Consider the following 17300-nt stretch of genomic DNA (forward strand, 5'->3'; position numbering starts at 1 on the left):
ATCCTTTGTGTTTGATGTAATCATTCAATGTATTCATAAACTTGGCCAACTCTGTGATATCTGAAAATCTGTAAGGAACAATCCTAGTCACTGATGAAAATGCGCATCAGGATATCTTTGGGAACACAAATAGCAGAAAATATGAAAATCTCCATACACATTAGTTAGTTCCCATCATGTTTCTGGCATCTAACCCAAAGGTGCTCAGATCTTAGTATAGTTAAGAGTCACTTGGGTAGCTTGCAAAATTCCTGGACTCGTTTCTAGAGATTCTGATTCAACAGGTCTAGAATGAGGTCCAAGAACTGGAAATCAAACTTAACATCCACAGAACTCATTTTCAGATTTACCTGAGACTGTATTTCTCTTACTTGATGGTGATAAGCACATTGAAGAGGTCACGTCATGCACCTTGTTGAAGGCAAGAAGATACAGTGGCTGTTGTGTTCACTTCATCCACCAGCCTGGCTGTCTGTGAAAGAACAGAATGGAGTTAAAATGAAATAAAAAGCAAGTTATTTTCCTATGAACAATGCTGCCTATGTACTCACAAGCCATTTTTTAATATTCAGTCCAAGAAGCTTACTTTCATGCATTTTTATTCAATCAATAAATATTTGGGGAGCCTAGTAAATGCTAAATATTATGCTAGTTAAAATTCCTACCAGTGGTATGAGTTTTTCATTGTACCTGTTGTTCACAATGGTCTTATAATTCTTCATTGCACTTAACCTGACAAGATAGAATAAAAATATTTATGCTATTTTAATTTTCAATTTTATTATCTTCCATAAAGAACTGGAAAACTTTTCAAAGTTTTCTTGTCCATTGCAAATTCCCTAGATTCTCATCTATCAACTACTGCGTTTATTTTTTTCCTAATAAACATGTAAATTACCACTTGTTATTTTTAATCTGTATGTGGGCTGCTAATAGTTTTCTGTTTCTCTGTTTCTGTGCTCGTTTTCTTTTAACCTTTTTATGACACTTTCCTTTTATAGCAAATACGTTTCTATTTCTTATGCAGACAAAGCTAACAACCATTTTACTGTACAGTAAGTCTCCTACATACGAATGAGTTCCATTCTGAGAGCACGTGAGTAAGTCCAACAAAGTCAGCCAAGGTACCCAACTAACACAATAGGTTGTACAGTTCTGTGCTGTAATACGTTTATCATTTTTATGCAAATAATATATAATTTTAAAAACCCACAAAAAATAAAGAAAACGTTTTCAATCTACAGTATAGTGCCTTGAAATGCACAGTAGCACAGTACAACGGTTGGCATACAGAAGCTGGCACTGAGCAAAGAGGCAAGAAGAGTTACTGATGGGAGGAGGGGGAGGAGGTGGGGGATGGTAGAGCTGAAGGATCATTAACAATAAGAGATAGCGGGCAAGCTGCAGTTTCATTCACTCCTGACGTTGATGGCACAGGGCCTGGAGTCTATTCTATCTACCGTCTTAAACAATCCAGTGATCAATATAAGGTAATAGCCTTTTTTTTTTTTTTCTTGCCATTGATTACACAGTAGCACAGGACTGCATTCTTAATGGCTGCACAATCTTCATGCACTGTTCTACATTTGGGTCCCGTGCCTCAAAAATTAACAGTGCATCCTCAAATAAAGAAAATCCCCTTGCCATTCCCTGTGTCATGAATCTCTTCGGTTCTTCAGTCACTTCTTCCTCTTGTCTCTGTCCTTTCTTGGGCCCTCAATTCCATCAGGTCTTCACTAGTCAGCTCTTCCTGTTGCACAGCAGGAAGTTCAGTGAAGTCATCCTCTTGCCAATATAGCTCCAGCTTCTCCCTGAGGATCATCAAGTTGCTGCAGACCTCCTTGAATTCCTCACTCACCTTCTTAAATCCACAAAAATCATGGACAAACTGAGGGCAAAGATTCCTCCAAGCCCCACTCAGGTTGATGGCTATAACCTCATGCCAAGAGAAGCTGATGTTTTTTATAGCCTTGTAAATTGTCACAAGGTTGTTCCAGATTCATCACTCACCTTTACTGCCTGACACAAAGGGTGATGTAAACAATCTCTCTTGATAGTTGCTTTAACTCCCTGGCCCATAGGTTGGATGCTGTGTTTAGTGACTCAGTCATGCCTGACTCCTCACAACCCCATGGCCTGCAGCCCACCAGGCTTCTCTGTCCATGGGGATTCTCCAGGCAAGAATACTGGAGTGGGTTGCCATGCCCTCCTCTGGGGGATTTTCCCAACCTGGGGATCAAACCAAGGTCTCCTGCAGTGCAGGCAAATTCTTTACCAGCTGAGCCACCAGGGAAGCACAGATTGGATGAGTATTCAGTGGCAGATGCACTACTTTGACATCGTACATGACTTTCATCCATGTTCCCAGGGTTCCTTGGCCTAGAGCACTGTCAAGCAACAAAAGAATGTTGAATGGGATGTCCTTCTCCAAGTAATATTTCTCTACCTCCAGGATAAAGTGGTGGAAAAACTAGTCCTGGAAAATGGCCTGTGTAATATAGGTGATGGGGTTACTCTTCCACCCAACACAAGAGAGCCCATGGCTGTGTTTTGAAGGGCTCTTGGGTTTTCCAAATGATAAACTAAGAGGCTTCAACCTCATATCACTGGAAACATTGACACCAAACAACAGAGTTAGCCTATCTTTGCTGCTTTATAGCCTGGCATCAACTTTTCCTCATCACTGATGTACCTTTGATCTGGCATCCTCTTCCAGTACAGTCCTGCCTCATGAACATTAAAACCTGCTTGGGTAAATACACACTTTCATCAGTTTCTTAAAGTGCTTCAATAAATTACCCAGCAGCTACGATATCTGCACTCACTGCCTCATCACTTACTTTTACATTGTGAAGGTCAGCTCTAGCCTTGAACTGATTAAACCAGTCATGGCTGCTATTAAAAGACACCCCCTCTGATTCTTTGATGAGGATTCAAGATGAGGATGTACGCCCATCTTCTCCTGCAAGAACTCCAAAATTACAACTCACTGATGAACAACTATTGACAGAAGAATGTTGGATCACACCAAAAAAAAGATACCCCACGTCCAGGGTCAAAGGAAAAGCCCCAGAAAGATGGCAGGAGGGGCAAAGTGGCATTTGGAATCAAACTCCACACCCGTCAGAGATGCTCTGAGGGCTCAAAGAAACCTTGTGCGCACTAGGACCCAGAGGCTCCACAGAGACTGAGCCAGAACTGTACTCGAGTGTCTCCTGCAGAGGTCAGGGTCAGCAGTGGTCTGCCGCAGGGACAAGGGCTTGGGTGCAGCAGACCTGGGTGTGGCATAAGCCCTCTTGGAGGAGGTCACCCTTAACCCCACCACAGAGCTGCTAGAACATACAGAGGACTGGGGAAACAGACTCTTGGAGGGCACAAACAAAAGCTTGTGTGCACCAGGACCCAGGAGAAAGGACCAGTGACCCCACAAGAGAGTGACCCAGACATGCCCAAGAGTGTCCAGGAGCCTGCGGCAATGGTGTGGGTCGGTGGTGGCCTTCTGCAGGGTTGGGGGCACTGAGTGCCACAGTGCCTGCATGGGACCTTCTGAAGGAGGTCACCATGATTTTATCACCTCCACCATAGTTTGGCCTCAGGTCAAACAACAGGGCGGAAACACAGCCCTGCACATCAATAGAAAATTGGATATAAGATTTACTGAGCATCGCCCTGCCCATCAGAACAAGACTCAGTTTCCTCCTCAGTCAGTCTGTCCCACCAGGAAGCTGCCATAAGCCTCTTATCCTTCTCCATCAGAGGGCAGGCAGACTGAAAACCACAATCACAGAAAACTAACCAATCTGATCACATGGACGACAGCCTTGTCGAACTCAGTGAAACGATGAGCCATGCCGTATAGGGCCACCCAGATGGACGGGTCATGGTGGAGAGTTCTGACAAAACATGGTCCACTGGAGAAGGGAAGGGAAAACCACTTCAGTATTCTTGCCTTGAAAACCCCATGAACAGTATGAAAGGGCAAAAAAGATAGGACACCAAAGACGAAACTCCCTAGGATGATAGGTGCCCAATATGCTACTGGAGATCAGTGGAGAAATAACTCCAGAAAGAATGAAGAGAAAGAGCCAAAGCAAAAACAACACCGAGTTGTGGATGTGACTGGTGATAGAAGTAAAGTCCAATGCTATAAAGAGAAATACCGCACAGGAACCTGGAATGTTAAGTCCATGAATCACAGCAAATTGGAGTGGTCAAACAGGAGATGGCAAGAGTGAACATTGACATTTTAGGAATCAGCAAACTAAAATGGACTAGAATGGGTGAATTTAACTCAGATGACCATTATATCTACTACTGTGGGCAGGAATCCCTTAGAAGAAATGGAGTAGCCATCATAGTCAACAGAAGAGTCCAAAATGCAGTACTTGGATGCAATCTCAAAAATGACAGAATGATCTCTGTTCATTTCCAAGGTAAACCATTCAGTATCACAGTAATCCAAGTCAATGCCCTGACCGGTAATGCTGAAGAAGCTGAAGTTGAATGGTTCTATGAAGACCTACAGGATCTTCTAGAATTAACAGCCAAAAAAGATGTCCTTTTCATTACAGGGGACTGCAGTGCAAAAGTAGGAAGTCAAGAAACACCTGGAGTAACAGGCAAATTTGGCCGTGGAGTACAGAATGAAGCAGGGCAAAGGCTAATAGAGTTTTGCCAAGAGAACACACTGGTCATAGCAAACACCTTCTTCTACACATGGACATCACCAGATGGCCAATACTGAAATCAGATTGACTATATTCTTTGCAACCAAAGATGGAGAAACTCTATACAGTCAGCAGAAACAAGACTGGGAGCTGACTGTGGCTCAGATCAGAACTCCTTATTGCCAAATTCAGACTTAAATTGAAGAAAGTAGGGAAAACCACTAGACCATTCAGATATGACCTAAATCAAATTCCTTACAATTATACAGTGGAAGTGACAAATAGATTCAAGGGATCAGATCTGATAGAGTGCCTAAAGAACTATGGGCAGAGGTTCATGCCATTGTACAGGAGGCAGAGCAAAAAAAAGAAATGCAAAAGGCAAAATGGTTGTCGAGGAGACCTTACAAATAGCTGAGAAAAGAAATGATATACCCATTTGGATGCAGAGTTCCAAAGGATAGTAAGGAGAGATAAGAAAGCCTTCCTCAGGGATCACTGCAAAGAAATAGAGGAAAACAATAGAATGGGAAAGACCAGAGATCACTTCAAGAAAATTAGAGATACCAAGGGGACATTTCATGCAAAGATGGACACAATAAAGGACAGAAATGGTATGGACCTAACAGAAGCAGAAGATATTAAGAAGAGGTGGCAAGAATACACAGAAGAACTATACAAAAAAGACCTTCATGACCTAGATAACTATAATGGTGTAATCACTCACCTAGAGCCAGACATCCTAGAACATGAAGTCAAGTGGGCCTTAGGAAGCATCACTACAAACAAAGCTAGTGGAGGTGATGGAATTCCACTTAAGCTATTTCAAATCCTACAAGATGATGCTGTGAAAGTGCTGCACTCAATATGCCAGCAAATCTGGAAAACTCAGCAGTGGCAACAGAACTGGAAAAAGTCAGTTTTCACTCCAATCCCAAAGAAAGGTGATGCCAAAGAATGCTCAAACTACCACACAATTGCATTCATCTCACATGCTAGCAAAGTAATGCTCAAAATTCTCCCAGCCAGGCTTCAACACTACATGAACCGTGAACTTTCAGATGTTCAAACTGGATTTAGAAAAGAAGAACCAGAGATCAAATTGCCAACATCTGCTGGATCATTGAAAAAGCAAGAGTGTTCCAGAAAAACATCTATTTCTGCTTTATTGACTATGCCAAAGCCATTGACTGTGTGGATCACAACAGAATGGAAAAATTCTTAAAGAGGTAGGAGTTCTTAAAGAGATCAGACCACCTGACCTGTCTCCTGACAAATCTGTATGAAGGTCAAGAAGCAACAGTTAGAACTGGACATGGAACAACAGACTGGTTCCAAATTGGGAAAGGAGTATGTCAAGGCTGTATATTGTCACCCTGCTTATTTAACTTGTGCAGAGTACATCATGAGAAATGCTGGGCTGAATGAAGCACAAGCTGGAATCAAGATTGCTGGGAGAAATGTCAATAACTTCAGATATACAGATGACACCACCCTTATGAAAGAAATCGAAGAAAAACTAAAGAGCCTCTTGGTGAAAGTGAAAAAGGAGAGTGAAAATCCTGGCTTAAAACTCTACATTCAGAAAATTAAGACCATGGCATCTGGTCCCATCACTTCAAGGCAAATAGACGGGGAAACAATGAAAACAGTGACAGGCTTTATTTGGGGACGGGGACTCCAAAATCACTGCAGACGGTAACTGCAGCCATGAAATTCAAAGACGCTTGCTCCTTGGAAGAAAAGCTATGACCAACCTAAACAGCAAATTAAAAAGCATTGACATTACTTTGCCAACAAAGGCCTGTCTAGTCAAAGCTATGGTTTTCCCAGTAGTCATGTATGGATGTGAGAGTTGGACTATGAAGAAAGCTGAGTGCCGAAGAATTGATGCTTTCAAACTCTCAAGAGTCCCTTGAACTGCAAGGAGATCCAACCAGTCCATCCTAAAGGAAATCAGTCCTGAATATTCATTGCAAGGACTGATGCTGCAGCTGAAGCTCCAACACTTTGGCCACCTGATGCAAAGAACTGACTCATTGGAAAAGATCCTGATGCTGGGAAGGATTGAAGGCAGGAGAAGGGGACGACAGAGGATGAGATGGTTGAATGGCATCATCAACTGTATGGACATGAGTTTGAGTAGGCTCTGGGAGCTGGTGACGGACAGGGAAGCCTGTCGTGCTGCAGTCCATGGGGTCACAGAGAGTTGGACACAACTGAAAGACTAAACTGAACTGATTCTTTGCTGCGTTTCCTCTTCAAGTCTTAGTAAAGGCTTTTAGTTTTCTCTTGAATTAGCCCATGACTGCTCATGACTCAACACTGATATTAATCTTGCATCCACACACTGACAATTTTCTCCATCTCCTCCATCACTTTTCCATTGTCTTTGATACTGTTGTTGCTGTTCAGTTGCTCAGTTGTGTCCAACTCTTTGTGACCCCATGGACTGCAGCACATCAGGCTTCCCCATCCTTCACCTTCTCCTGGAGCTTGCTCAGACTCATGTCCATTAAGTCAGTGTTGCTATCTAACCATCTCATCTTCTATTGTCCCCTTCTCCTCCTGCCTTAAATCTTTCCTGGCACCAGGGTCTTTCTAATGAGTCAGCTCTTCGCATCACGTGACCAAAGTATTGGAGCTTCAGCTTCAGCATCAGTCCTTCCAATGAACATTCAGGATTGATTTCCTTTGGTATTGCCAGTTTGATTTCCTTGCAGTCCAAGGGACTCTCAAGAGTCTTCTCCAACACCACAGTTCAAAAGCATCAATTCTTCGGTGCTCAGCCTTCTTTATGGTCCAACTTTCACATCTTCATGGTCCAACTCTCACATCCATACATGACTACTGGAAAAACCATAGCTTTGACTAGACAGACCTTTGATACTACTGTTGACATTACTGGCACAGCTGACTTCACATGTTCCATGATCTCATCCTTGTTGTTTAGAACCATGCCAATGGTTGAATGACTCATGTTATAAGAACAAGCAATGCCCACCATCTTTTCACCTTGATCCACTTTCTCAATTAGTTTCACTTCTGTTTCCATCGTTATTGCTTGGCACTTCTGAGCAGTGCCAGCTGCATCACCACTGCTTTTATGCTTGCTTCTGGACATTTGGGCTTGAAATTAAGATACTGAAATACTGTACTCTATACAATCAGTAAACTACACAAAACACAACCACTTGAAGAAGTTGCACAATGTGACAATGTACACCAGACATGTGAACTAATTTAAGTGACTGGACATGCAAACACACGTTCATATCTCTGAAAGTTTGCAACTTGAAGGTTCGTAGATAGGGGACTTACTATAGTATCTCTTATATTTTGAAATGATGTTGTAAAAGTTTTCCTCCAAGATTATGTAAATACTCAATCATATTATCTTTAGAATCTTCTACTTCTTATAAATTTAAATTTTTGATACCTTTGTAACATTTAACCTGTTATATATTTCCATAAGTCTTTAAAAATATAATCATTCAGAAATCCAGATCAAGGATATGAATAATATTTTGTTTAAATACTGAAAATTGAGGAAATACATCATAAGATGAGACTAGTTAATTATGTAGAACATCCACAAGATAAAATGCCGTGGCAAATGAGATTTTGCTTCAGGAGCATACATTCCGACTTGAAAATATTCACAATTTAATGTGAAGTAAAACAAAGCAAGACTAGACCTTCACACACACACACACATATTCATGAAGTCTTAAGCTAAAACTATATACTGTGCTGAATTCTAATAACTTTGAGCAAAATAAGAAAATATGATAAAGCAGACACTATTTGATTTTAGGTTACATGCATACTATTTGGAAGTTATTTAGAAATTTTCATTTCAAATACAACTGTGCTGCCCCTATGAATCATCAGTGCATGACTTGATCTGGACCAAGTCAGGAAAACCCTGCAAATGAGAACAAGTTTAACTAATTTCTATGTTGTCATATGCAAATATAAATAAACCACCACATTTTACTGCAATGATGGAGCCAGCATGTTTCTTCACTTAAACTCTTACATTTAAATAATTTTTAATGGTCAATTAGAAACACAATTCTGGGATAAAAATTTAATGACTTGAAGATTGTTTCAGGGATCCCCAAGACCACCCCCAGGTTTGTTGATATGCTGGGAGGACTCATAGGACTCAGGATAAAGCCATACTTATGGCTTTGATTTATTACAGCAAAAATATCAAAGAAAAATCAAAACAAAGGCCACAGGAAATTATGCAAAACTTCCAAGAGTGCTCTCCCAGTGGAGTCACATGAGAAGCAGTTAAATCCCCAGCAAAGAGAAGCTATGACAACACAGGTAAAATGCTTTCTACTGAGGAAACTCATTGAAAACCCAACATCCAGGATTTCGGGGTGGGGGCTGCAGGTCACACAAGCACCCTCTTCCTAGCATGTTCCAAAATTCTAGAGTCCCCGAAGGAAAAGCAGGTATTCAGAACACACACACACACACACATACACACACACACACACACACACACTGCACAAACTATCTAGGCAGAGTGAGTCACTCTTACTAGTTCTGGGAATGGTAGAAACCTTCCAGAAATCCACATTTCCAGACACCAGTCAAGGGCTACCTAAGAAATAGTCATCTCCAAGGATAGCAGTGTGGGGCCTACTATATTAACTCTTTTTCTGAACACACATGTTCACTCTTGTGTACAAGATATCAGATGTGAGAATCATATACACATATGTTAGACTCAGCCACACATAGATAAAGTGAAATAAAGAAAACTAAGTGAATAAAGTTCACCCTAAAATTCACTGTTATTGGGTCCACCAATAAATTATTTGATGAGAGACCGATTCAGAAGGGCCCCTCCATAGATCACAGCCTTGTCATGGTAAAGGGGCTTATGCAACTCAATGAAGCTATAAGCCATGCCATGCATGGACACCCAAGATGGAGAGGTCATAGTGGAGAGTTCTGACAAAATGTGATCCACCGGAGGAGGGAATGGCCATCCTTTCCAGTATTCTTGCCACGAGAATCCCATGAACAGTATGAAAAGGCAGAAAGATATGACACCAGAAGATGAGCCCCCCTAGGTCAGAAGGTTTCCAATATGCTACTGGGGAAGAGCAGAGGGCAATTACTAATAGATCTGAAAAGAATGAAGCAGCTGGGCCAAAGTGGAAATGATGCTCAGTTGTGGGTATGTCTGGTGGTGAAAGGAAAGCCAGAGGCTGTAAAGAACAATACTGCATGGGAACCTGGAATGTTAGGTCCATGAGTCAAGGTAAGTTGGTCATGGTCAAGAAGGAGATGACAAGGGTGAATATCAACATCTTAGGAATCAATGAACTAAAATGGATGGGAATGGGTGAATTTAATTCAGATGACCACTGTATCTACTACTGCGGGCAAGAATTCCATATGAGAAATAGAGCAGCCCTCATAGTCAACAAAAGAATCCAAAATGTGCTACTTGAATGCAATCTCAAAAATGACAGAATGATCTCGGTTCATTTCCATTCAACATCACAGTAATCCAAACCTATGCCCCAACCACTGATGCCAAAGACAGTGAAGTTGACCAGTTCTATGAAGACCTACAGGACCTTTTAACACCAAAAAAGATGTCCTTTTCATCACAGGGAATTGGAATGCAAAAGTAGGACATGAAGAGATACCTTGAGTAATAGGCAAATTTGTCCTTGAAGTACAAAATGAAGCAGGGTAAAGGCTAACAGCTTTGTCAAGAGAACACACTGGTCATAGCAAACACCCTTTTCCAATAATACAAGAGATGATTCTACATATGGACATCACTAAAGATCAATACCAAAACAAGATTGATTATATTCTTTGCAGTTGTAGATGGAAAAGCTCTATACAGTCAGCAAAAAGAAAACCTGGAACTGACTGTGACTCAGATCATCAACTTCTTATTGCAAAATTCAGGCTTAAATTGGAGAAGTAGGAAAAACCACTAGGCCATTCAGGTACAGCTTAAATCAAATCCCTTATGATCATACAGTGGAGGTGATGAATAGAGTCAAGGGATTAGATCTGATAGACAAAGAGTTCCTGAAGAACTGTGGAGAAAGATTTGTAACACTGAACAGAAAGTAGTAATTAAAACCATCCCAGAGAAAAACAAATGCAAGAAAGCAACATGGTTGTCTGAGGAGGTTTTACAAATAGCTGGGGAAAGAAGAGAAGTGAAAGGCAAGGGTGGAAGGGAAAGACATACCCAACTGAATGCAGAGTTCCAGAGAATACCAAGGAGAGATAATCAGGCCTTCTTAAAAGAACAGTGCAAAGAAGTAGAGGAAAACAATGGAATGGGAAAGACTAGAGACCTCTTCAATAAAATTGGAGATAACAAGGGAACATTTCAGGCAAGGATGAGCACAATAAAGGACAGAAACAGTAAGAACCTAAGAAAGACAGAAGAGATTAGAATGACGTGGAAAGAATATTCAGAAAAACTATACTAAAAAGGTCTTACAGACCCAGATAATCATGATGATGTGATGACTCACTTAGAGCCAGATGTCCTGAAGTGTGAACTCAAGTGGGCCTTAGGAAGCATCACTACCAACAAAACTAGTGGAGGTGATGGAACTCTAGCTGAACTATTTCAAATCCTAATATATGATGTGCTGCATTCAATATGCCAGCAAATTTGGAAAACTCAGCAGTGGACACAGGACTGGATAAGGTCAGTTTTTATTCCAATCCCAAAGAAGGGCAGTCCCAAAGAATGTTAAAACTACTGTACAACTGCACTCATTCCACATGCTAGTAAGGTTATACTCAAAATCCTTCAAGCTAGGCTTCAGCAGTACATGAACCAAGAACTTCCAGATGTACAAGCTAGGTTTAGAAAAGGCAGAGGAACCAGAGATCAAATTGCCAACATTTGTTGGCTCATAGAAAAAGCAAGAGAGTTCCAGAAAAACATCTACTTCTGCTTCATTGCTACACCAAAGCCATTGACTGTGTGGATCACAAGAAGTTGTGAAAAATTCTTAAAGTGCTGGGAATACCAGACCACCTTACCAGTCTCCTGAGAAACCTGTGTGTGGGTCAAGAATCAACAGTTAGACCAGACATTGAACAACTGACCATTTCATAATTGGGAAAGGAATATGTCAAAGCTCTATACAGTCACCCTGTTTATTTATATAACTTATATAAAGAGTATATCCTGCAAAATGATGGCCTGGATGAATCACAAGATGGAATTAAGACTGCTGGGAGAAATATCAATAACCTCAAATATGTAGATGATACCACTCTAATGGCAGAAATTGAAGAACTAAAGAGCCTCTTGATGAAGGTGAAACTCCACCTTTAAAACTTCACAATCAAAACTCAACCTTCAAAAAACTAAGATCATGACAAGCAGTCCCATTGTTTCATGGCAAATAGAAGGGGAAAAAGTGGAATCAGTGACAGACTTTATTTTCTTGGGCTCCACTATGGAAAATGGTTGCTGCCATGAAATTAAAAGACACTTGCTCCTTGGATAGAAAGCTATGACAAACCTAGACAGTATATTAAAGCAAAGACATCACGTGGCTGACAAAGGTCCATATAGTCAAAGCTATTGTTTATCCAGTAGCCACATACGGATGAGCAAGTTGGACCATAAAGAAGGTTGACCACCAAAGAACTGATGCTTTCGAACTGTGGTGTTGGAGAAGACTCTTGAAAGTCCCTTGGACTGCAGGGAGATCAAACCAGTCTTTCCTAAAAGAAATCAACCCTGAATATTCACAGGAAGGACTGATGCTGAAGTTGAAGCTCCTATACTTTGGTCACCTGATGGGAAGAGCTGACTCACTAGAAAAGACCCTGATGATGAGGAAGATTGAAAGCAAAAGGAGAAGAGGGAAGCAGAAGATGAGATGGTTAGATAGCATCCCTGACTCAATGGACATGAACTTGAGCAAACTCCAAGAGATAGTGAAGGTGTGCTGCAGTCCATGGGGTCACAAGGGTGGGACACGCCTTAGAAACTGAAGAACAAGAACAGTTCAGAAGGAATCAGAAATTTAAATATTACCATGTTTCCCTATCATTGTAAATCTGAATGCAGATTTGTTTTAGACGATGTAGAAAACCTAAAAAAATATTCAAGAAGATTCACTGAAACCCTCAATCCTTGATTACCATTGCCAACTTTTTCATGTATTCACATAGGTGACGCCACACTTAATTGTTAAATCTTTCTTTAGTCATCTTCATTTTTCACGTCACTCAATTCCCAATAAACATTTTTCATAATGAAAAGTATTTTATCTTTGGTTATAAAATAATTTCTAAAGCTTCTCCCTTCTGTTAGATAGACAGGTCATTTCCAATTGTTAATACTTTTTCTAACCCACCATAAAATCTTTCAATGGCTTCCTATTGCTCTTAGAATAAAGGTCAAAATCTTTAACATGGTCACAAGGCCCCATATGTTCTAGGGCCTCCCTCCCTTCCTCTGCAGTTGACTCTTTCCTTCCCATTTATCCTCTACACTTAGTTATCAAGGCCTTCTTTGAATTCCTCAATTGTGCCACTGTTTCTCACTTCATGGTTTATACATGTGTAGGTAGCCTCTACCTTATATACTGCAGCTATCACAGTTTTAATTAGCCATGTAATTATTTAATGCAAATCTTTAAAATGTCCATCTCTCCTAATAGGCGTTAATTCATGAAGGCAGAGCATATTTCTGTATTGTTTACTGATGTATTCTCCGTATTAAAAGTTGTCCCTGGAATGTAGATGTGCCAAGATAATTGTGAAATTAAATAATATATGTATAAGTAACAGAGTTCTACCTTTATGTGAATTTTTAATCACTTAATATATTTGATAACTTTATTCACTGAATTTTTCTATTTCTGAAGCTATTATTAAATACCTTCTTTTTGTAAAACTTTCCTCATTATAACTCTTCATCTATTATGTTAAATAGCTAAAACCATTTCTGTATACATTTTTCTTTCAGACTTTTTTGTTTAACTAGTTTATTAGTTCTAGATATTTTTAGATGTACTCTTTGGGCTTTTCTCCAAATCACAACTATGACTTATGATACTCTGAATAACACTGTAATATTTTTTTTAATTTATTTTTTATTGAAGGATAACTGCTTTATAGAATTTTGCTCTTTTCTGTCAAACCTCAACATGAATCAGCCATAGGTATAGATATATCCCCTCCCTTTCGAAAATCCCTCGATATTTTATCAAAAACTATCCTCATATTCATTTCAACATTGAAGCAATATTAAAACAGTTCTTTTAAATTTCCTTGAGGGTGGTGTTTTGCTAATGATTTTTAAAAATCAGCCTCTATGTCTTTTGATATCAGCTGTTTGGAATCTACAGAGGATTAATTACATTAACAGATAAAGGTGTTCACTTACAGATCTTTGTTTCTTCGTTAACTGGGATGTTGGGCTAAATTTGAGTGGAAGAGAGAAAGATTCTTCCCTTTGCTGGATTATGAAGGAATTGAAATCCATGGACTCTTGCAGGGCACAAGGTCAAAGACACTCCATTTGCAGAATGTGAACCAGTTCCTACAACTTGGTAATAAGGTGGGGGTAACAAGACAGATGCCCTGAAGGGTCGTGGGAATGGAGAATAGGTTTATAAATCCTAGAAATACTCATATCTCACACCCAGTATTTTCTTTTTTATATTGAATCTCTTTTTGTTATCTGGTATTGTCAGTAGAGCTTGGTTAATTGTCACAGCCTGAACTTGGCTGAACTCTGAGTATTCAGTGATGGGCCTATGTCCATATTCAGCCATACAGTGCGAGCTGCAGTGTCCTTAGGAACCAGCTGAGAAATAATTAAAAATTGTTATCCAAAGATCAGTGACACAGGCCAGGGGTAGGCTGCTGGCCCAAGTGTTCAGTGAAATCCAGGACTGATCTAGGAAACATTTGAGTATTCTACAGGGAGCCCCAGAGACCTTGGGGAGGGGAAAATGGGAAAAGCCTAACTTTCCTGTGGTCAAACATAATGAGGGCTCAGATCCTTTCATTGAGAATTAAAGGGAAGTGCTACTTCTGACAACTGCAGAGGTCAGCAACCTCTGGGTTACAAACCAATAAATCCTTTTAATAGGCAGTCAACTGGACAGAAACTGCTTTTCCAGATGCTTTTGCGTCTTCCTGATGCACAGCTATGATTGCTGCTCTAAAGCTCTATTTCAAAATACGTGATATTAATAACTTTGTTTTTAAAATACACTGATTATAAATGAAGGCACAATAAATGTGGCATTTTCATATATGGGAATATGAATAAAGAGCCACAAAACACTTGTGTAATTAACCTAGAAATTCTACTTAATGAAAATATGCTAAAAATAATAATTCACAAATATAAGGGAAGGGCCAAAAAAAGTATGAAAAGAAAAATAAATTTAGGTTAACAAAAATACCTTAAGATTCTAGATGAAAAGCAAAAAATTTGATCCATGAATAGAGATAACACTGATTAATAATGATAAGGAAAATATATATTATCTATCCAGTCAGCACAAAAGTTTTGGAATCACAGAGAAAATTAGAGAGATACATGAAATAGCAGCATGAGTGCAAAATGGCAAACAATATTTTAAGCAATAAAAAAGATTAAAATATTGTAAATATTAAGTTTCAAAAAGAACAGCAATTTATTTGCTACAAAAGAGGCCCCAGATGGCTTAGAGTTCCTGGTAGAATTACAGGAGCCAGCCGTGCACTGGCGGTGGGCACTCTCTCTTCACTACCTACTTTTTTCTCTCTTTACTCTTCACTGTCTATTCTTAAATATGTTGAGGGCAAGGCACACAGCTTCCTCAGTGAACAACGTAATAATGGCCCTTAGTAGTAGTCTACATTTGTATTTGTATATAAGTGCCAAAGCACAGAAATATTATAAGCAAAAAAAGTGTCCATCACCGTGTTACTGAAATCAGTAAAATATGGAGACAACCTAAAATAACTAGAAGGAGGAAAATAATTAAACAACCCATCATAAGTTTGCTCAGTGATGTACTGTGGGGCCCTTAGAAAATAATTTTCTAATTTAATTTTAAAAGATGCAACTTGGGAACCTTCTTACGATTGAATAATAAAGGTAAAAACAATATAAAATATACAGATATGATGAGCCTATGTCATATTTGTAGAATATACTGAGAGCTAATGCAACAAAATGCTAAAACCAATTATTAAAGTGACAGGTTATGGATTATTTTCTCTAGTTTTGTAAGAAATTACTTTTGTAAGAAAAATTATATGTGAATACATGACATGTCTTCCCTGGGTTCTTGAACCATAACTAAAAAGCCGTAAGTGATGAGGACTATGTGATGGCCAGTGACCCACAGATTCACACTGTCATCTTGATTCAGCCTTACTGAAAGTTTTTAGGGTGCATCACCAAAAAGAAGATGTTTTGTAGAACAGGTAAATGATAAAGCTCAAAAAGGAAAAGAATGACACGCTAATATTGAGCAGCCACATATTTTTAAGCCTATTATCTCCATTTTCTTTTTTCTTCCAACCTTATTGAAGGAATAATTGACAAATATAATTGTATCTATTTAAAGTGTACAACCCAATGATTTGATACTGTGATTTGACACTGTGAAATGATTACCAAGATAAAGATAATGAATATATCTTTTACCTCACATAGTTAATATGTGTGTGTATGTGGTGAGAATGCTTAAGATTTACTCTCAGAAAATTTCAAGCACACAATCAGTTCAGTTCAGTTCAGTTCAGTTGCTCAGTCATGTCCAACTCTTTGCGACCCCATGGACAGCAGCACACCAGGCCTCCCTGTCCATCACCAACTCCCAGAGTTAATTCAAACTCATGTCCATTGAGTCAGTGATGCCATCCAACTATCTCATCCTCGTCGTCACCTTCTCCTCCCGCCTTCAATCTTTTGCATCAGGGTCTTTTCCAATGAGTCAGTTCTTTGCATCAGGTGGCTGAAGTATTGGGAGTTTCAGCTACAGCATCAGTCCTTCCAATGAACATACAGGACTGATTTCCTTTAGGATGGACTGGTTGGATCTTCTTGACATCCAAGGGACTCTCAAGAGTCTTCTCCAACACCACAGTTAAAAAGCACCAATTCTTCGGTGCTCATCTTTCTTTATAGTCCAACTCTCACATCCATACATGACTACTGGAAAAACTATAGCCTTGACTGGACAGACCTTTGTTGGCAAAGTCATGTCTCTGCTTTTTAATATACTGTCTAGGCTGGTCATAACTTTTCTTCCAAGGAGCAAGCGTCTTTTAATTTCATGGCTGCAGTCACCATCTGCAGTGATTTTGTAGCCCAAAGAAATAAAATCTGTCACTGTTTCCACTGTTTTCCCCATCTATTTGCCATGAAGTGATGGGACCAGATGCCATGATCTTAGTTTTCTGAATGTTGAGTTTTAAGCCAACTTTTTCACTCTCCTTTTTCACTTTCATCAATAGGCTCTTTAGTTCTTCGCTTTCTGCCATAATTGTGCAATATATCATATTATTAAATACAATCACCATAGTGTACATTGGATCCTCAGAATGTATTCAATTTATAGCTGAAAGTTCATACCCTTTGACTTAAATCTA

Source organism: Muntiacus reevesi, chromosome 10, assembly GCF_963930625.1.
Source record: "Muntiacus reevesi chromosome 10, mMunRee1.1, whole genome shotgun sequence".
Lineage (NCBI taxonomy): Eukaryota > Metazoa > Chordata > Mammalia > Artiodactyla > Cervidae > Muntiacus > Muntiacus reevesi.